The sequence below is a fragment of the Motacilla alba genome, chromosome 3, assembly GCF_015832195.1.
Source record: "Motacilla alba alba isolate MOTALB_02 chromosome 3, Motacilla_alba_V1.0_pri, whole genome shotgun sequence".
In the NCBI taxonomy this organism is placed as follows: Eukaryota; Metazoa; Chordata; class Aves; order Passeriformes; family Motacillidae; genus Motacilla; species Motacilla alba.
In genome coordinates, this window is record NC_052018.1 from 54,685,569 (window position 1) to 54,691,568 (window position 6,000).

Consider the following 6,000-nt stretch of genomic DNA (forward strand, 5'->3'; position numbering starts at 1 on the left):
GGGCTTGACAGACAGCTGGGATCCCTACAAGGAGGAGCTACAGGCCTCCCAGGTCATTGGAGGTGGGGAAATTCCTGGTGAGTCTGTTCAGAGACTCGTCAAAATGGATGGTGTAACTTTGTTGAGAACAGTAATATTAGTGTAAGCATGGGGATCCAGGGCAGTTTTTGGCACAGAGACAGGTCAGCCTTCTGAAAAGCAGCAGATGATAAAGAGACAAAAGAGTGTGAAGAGCTGGGCAGATTTTCTATGTGGGTGGTCATTTATATTAATTGGCAGGCATCTAATGTGAGACTGATTTATTGCATATCATGGATAGTCTTTTCCATGGATTGCCCAGTCCTTTGAATGATGAGATGCTAGCAGTGCTGCAAGCATGTCCTTCGTATCCCTATAGGAAAGTCACCTGGCTGCAAGGATGTCCAGGTTTCAAGGATCAGGCAGGGCTCAGCAGCAAAAGCTCTTTGGCTCAGATTATGTTTTTCTCAGTCCCGTTGCCATACCCAAGCACTGGGAGTACTTGGGGGTGGAAAAGGTTACCATCTGAACAGCCACTTGAACTGCTCACTTGTGGAGCGGATGCACTGCACTGTTTCCTGTTGGTAAGTACCTTGAGACACAGACTGATCATTGGTGGGGTTGTCTCATGACGAAAATAAATCACAGATCACTTGCTGGGGACTCTCTTTCCTGCAGAAGAGCCCACCTAGCATGGCACTGATGCAGTGAGATGTCATGGCACCGGGCTTCAAAAGAGAATCGTAGTTATTACACGTAATGCTCAAAATGCTTTGGTGTCGTGTAAATACAGCATGGAATGGTCAAAGAGTTTAGTGCTGTAATTCCAGTCATTTAGGGAGGTGGGTTACTTTTGTAATCAATGGACAAGGTATACAGTACAAACACATTGCTAACACAACCATTTCATGAAATTGCTGTTCACTCCCTCAGTTTCGGCAAGCCTGATCATTCCATGGTCTGCAAGCAGACAAATCCCTACTGCTATTCCTGTAGATACCATCTGTACTGCCACTGGGCAAAATGTGAGCCCTCCCTAAAAGTCCAGGCTAACTGGTAGTGCTACTGACTAGTTCCACTTCCAATGATTTAAAACCAGGGTAATTCCCCAGCATCTTCACGTGAGTGGGACGCGCCACAGCCAAGTCACCATCCTTCCTCTTCAAAACACAGAGAAAATGTGTATACACACTATGTAGCAAGCAGAGGTTTTTGTAATCACCCGATCTTTCCAGCGGGCACAGGGATCTGTGCATTATATTATATCAGGGCTGCCTATTGAACAGAACTGTTCAATGAGAGCTGGTAGCAGAGTGTGTCAGTAGTTATAGCTCTCAGCTTGAGCACTTCAGGTCTTCTGCTCTTCCCAGATATTATGAAAAAATTCTTTACTCTGAGGATGGTGAGGCACTGGAACAAGTTGCCCAGAGCAGCTGTGGGTGCACCACCCCTAAAATGTTCAAAGCTGGGTTGAGTGGAGCCTTGAGCAGTCTGGTCTGGTCAATGGCATCTCTGCCTATGGCAGAGGGATTGAAACTAGATGATCTTTAGAGTCCTTTCCTACCCATACCACACAACTTCATGAGGCACACGCAGTTATTACTTTCTTCCTCATTTTGTGAAACAGATGGTTAAAAAATCTGAACTCAATCTGTCCCACTTTGAACTACTATAACTGCATTTTCATGGCATGCTCAATACTGAAAGAATCCCTTAAACTTATGTCTGCATTGGTAGTCCTGAACAGAACACTTGTTTGTAAGAATTTAGGTCACTAACTGAAGATTTCTGAAGTTTAACTGACATTAGGATCTAGATAATAAAGAAAGTATTATGTGGGTGGCATATGTTTTTCACTTATAGTGCCATTCCTACTGTGGTTAAGGGCAGAAAAAAAGAATGTTGGAAGAATAAAATATTCATTGGTATGCATATGCTGGAAAAACTATTACTTGGAATGATGCCAAGAGATTTCACATTATTTCACTCTTGTAAAATGAAGGAGATACAAAAACCCACAATATAATTTTTCTTCTCATAAGGTTTTACAGCTCTTCAAAATGAAAAGTACTGAGGGAAAATTATGTTTTTTATATTAGCCACGATATAAAGCATCACAAAAATGGTAACATGTAAAAGCAGTGATTTGTTGACTGTATTAAACACTAACCAGCATAACTGGCTGCATGTTTTAAATCACAAGGTAATTTTGAGTATTTAAATGAATGGGATATGATTAAATATAAAAAACCTAAAAATCAAACATAATGACTGAAAAGTAATCAGCAACTCATTTCCCCGTGTTCAAATATTAGAGAGAAGCACTCTGAGAAACTGAATCATGCACCGTAGTGTACTTCATATTGCAGAACTGAACCTGAGACATGCAATTACCATAAACACTCAAAATAATTGTATATTTAAAGAATACATAGATGCCTCCTAAAGGATCATCTATTGCAACTATGCCTTCAGCTAGATGGTGTGCAGTAGATGTATACAATTTCCTTCAGCTGATAGAAAACATGACCCCCACAGATTGCTATGCTATTAAGTACATAAAACAGCAAAGCCTCCCTTGTTTTCATTTATCTCCTACACAGCTTAGTCTTTTCACAGCTTATTTGAAGGAAAAAGATATTTTCAATTTTGTTATTCACACAATTGTCTCACACGCGCTCCAAGTGTATGCCAAACACAGTTGCTGCTACTGTGGTTAAGAGAAAGGGGCTATTATGAGGCAAGGTGGTGAAGGAGTGGCTCTGTGCTGGAGCCCTGCAGACTGTGCTGGGCTGTGCTGGCACTGTGGGACTGATACTGGGAGCATTTCAGAACTTCTGTTGGATTGTAGTTTGATGTGCTTTGTATTTACATCTTTTACCTTTTATCAGCTACTTCCTCACCAGCTGCCATCACCTCAGTCAGAGCAGCAGCTGTCAGTTGTACTGAGCAGACTCTTTTGTGACCTCTTGCCGGCCCTCCTTATTCCCTTCCCTGAAAGAAACCAGCATAAAATGGAGTAACAAGCACAAAAAGAGATAAATCTGGCCAAATCTTCTGATCAACTCTCTATTATTCTTGGAATTGCTGTGTACTTATCTAGGGCATTTTTATTCTACCTTGTACTTAACACTTTCACACCTTATGCCCTGATGTGCTCAAACACTCTTGCCCTGTCTTGCTGAATTACAAATTCTGGAAGCAATCGGGGGGGTGGAGTGGAGGCACAGCCAGTGGTGGTAAATCCAAGTTTAAGAAAGCATCTGGAGTGCTGAAGGGTTAGAAAGAAAATGTCTGTAGTCAAAGATTTAGCCATTACCTATCTGACAGTTCAGTCATATCAAAAAGGGAAAATACTTACAGAAAATATTTAAGCCATCTCGAACAAGAAATATTTAAGTCGTCTCAAGTAAGAAAATTCGAGAACAGAGAAAGAGATTACAGGACAGAGGAAAGAACCAACATGAAATTAGGGACACCAGGCCAAAGGCTGGAAGAATAAGGGGAATGGGAATGACCCAGCCTGAGGTGGAAACAAATCGAAAAATTTTTAATCAAGGAACCCCTCAAGTCTGCAGCCTACTGGGTAATGAAAGCAGATACCCAGCTGCAAAGGCTTTCACTTTGTTAGACTAAGAAGTTCTGAGATTTTAGCACAAGAACCATTTTGGGGTATTCTCTTAATGCACAAAATATCTAAGTGCATGTAGCTTTAGGATGGCACTAAAACAGTTGGTAAAAAAGTGTGTGTGATGTGACTGCCTGAGACTGCTGACAAGGTAGAGGATGACCTCAATGAATCAGGAGGTCTGTTCCAGCTTTGTATTCCCATGGGAAATCTACTCTAAAATAAATCTACAGTTTTGAATTTATGCACTTATAAAAAGCTGCAATGTTGAAATCCTCCCTGTAAAAGGTGCCTTTTCTGCAGCTCTTTTGGGATGGCAAAAGGAGACGCAGAGCCAGCTCTAAAAAGCAGTATTTTCTGTGCATCAAGGAGATCACCTGGGTTCTGACTTTTCCCTGGGTTTTACCAGTCTCTGGTGCTAGTATATGAGTAGCCTATCTTTAAAAGCAGACACCCTGCCAGTTTATCCTAGCAATCATTTGACAAGCATAGTCTCAATCCCTTACTGCAAATTCTAGTCTCTGGCAAGTCTGTGATGCGTAAGCAACAATAAGAAAATTCTTATTTTCCAATATTCTTTTGCATAAATTGAGAAAGGAAGATTGATGCAATTATGCTGATGAACACTGGTAAAGAATAATAATTCTCTACCAGGGACACAACAGAGATCTGGTTGCTAACATCAGTGAAACAGCTTAAAAGAAAATCAGAATGTTTTGTTTCAGTCCCTCCTTAAGAATCTGTTCAGACAGAATTGACATTCCAGAGTCATTCCAGTGTCATCCAGACACTTTTACAAGTATTTGCACACGTCAGTAGAAGAAGAACATAAATTTTAAAATCTTGTCAGGATAAAACCAAAAATTTTAAAGAGGTAAGCTAGACAAATCAGAGGACAAATGCAATGAGTGAATGTTTGAATATGTTGTAAAAGCACATCATCTACAATTTCTTGCTTGTGAATTTAGATTACAGACTTTGTTTCACAGGAAAATGTCAGCAGTTGAATTTCAATGCAAAAAAATTCTACACCTCCCTAGACATATACCTACAGTTATGTTTTGGTATCATTCTTGGTTTTCATTCTGCCTGCCCTGGAAGCTGGGGTGCAGAGGATAGAAGCTTAAAGTGTCAGAGCCTGTGATACAAAGATTTAGTGAATATATACAAGTACACATACACATACACATACACATTTGCTCCAGTGTGCATGGGATATAAAGTTGCCCTTTATATTTTGGCGTCCGTTGTTCATCACATTTTATTGCTGCAAGTAGTAAAAAGACCTTTTTTCCTTATCTTCTTTGATAAACATGGATACAGAAACATCCTTTTTCTTGATGAACTATATATTGGAACCACATTTGATCACTGAGGATTCCAGTTTCTAAACTCTCATTACAGGTTCTCTGCTGTGCCACAGCCTATGGATGGGACAAACATCTGCTACTACAATTACTGGTGCAAAAATAAATAAATAAATAAATAAATAAGCATGTCTGAGAATAACCAAACAGCATCATATCATATCATATCATATCATATCATACAAACTACAGATACTTAAAAAATAAAGAGGATCTTAAATATGAAAAGAAATCCTTGCACTACTTGACAGTAAATAAGTAAAACCGATTTTAATCACAGAAGAAAGACTGAGGAACTCAAATGGACAGACCTGGTGAGATTCAGCATGAATTTATGTTTAAGAGATGCATCTTGCTGGTTTACCTTAAATAGAAAATCAACATGATCATGGTATCTCTTAGCATTAAAAGCAATGGCTTTGGGAAACTTTGAGTAGTTTCGAATGCCCACATACCAGCCTTTCTATTTTTATAAGGATCAACAAACAGGAAAAAATAATTTAACAACCACAGTGTACAATAATTCTCCATGACATTTTTAAAACCATATTTTTTTGTTTAAGAAAAGTTTATTCTGAGTCTTATAGTCTTTATCAACTGTAGCCAAATATATTACTCTGACTGTTGCTGATGAAAGAAAAGTATTTTTAATTGTAGTTTCTGCTTCAGCATCCAGTCCTTTTTAAACATATGTTGAGAGGAAAGAGCAAGAAAGAGCGTGCTCTTTGACATCCTGGGTATCAGCAGAGAAACTGTCAGTTCACTAAAATTTGGAAACAACATTTAGACAGCTGTAGCTGTGTTAGAAAAGTCAAAAAACTTTCTCATCATTCTATGACAAAAAAAGCTGGGGAAAAATGAGATGAGAGAGCAGGGCAGATCAAAAGAGGTATTTGATGGCCTGTATTCCCCAGTATAGAATTACATACAAATGACTAAATGAATACAGCAAATACTTTTATTTTTTTATTCTATTTTATTCAAACT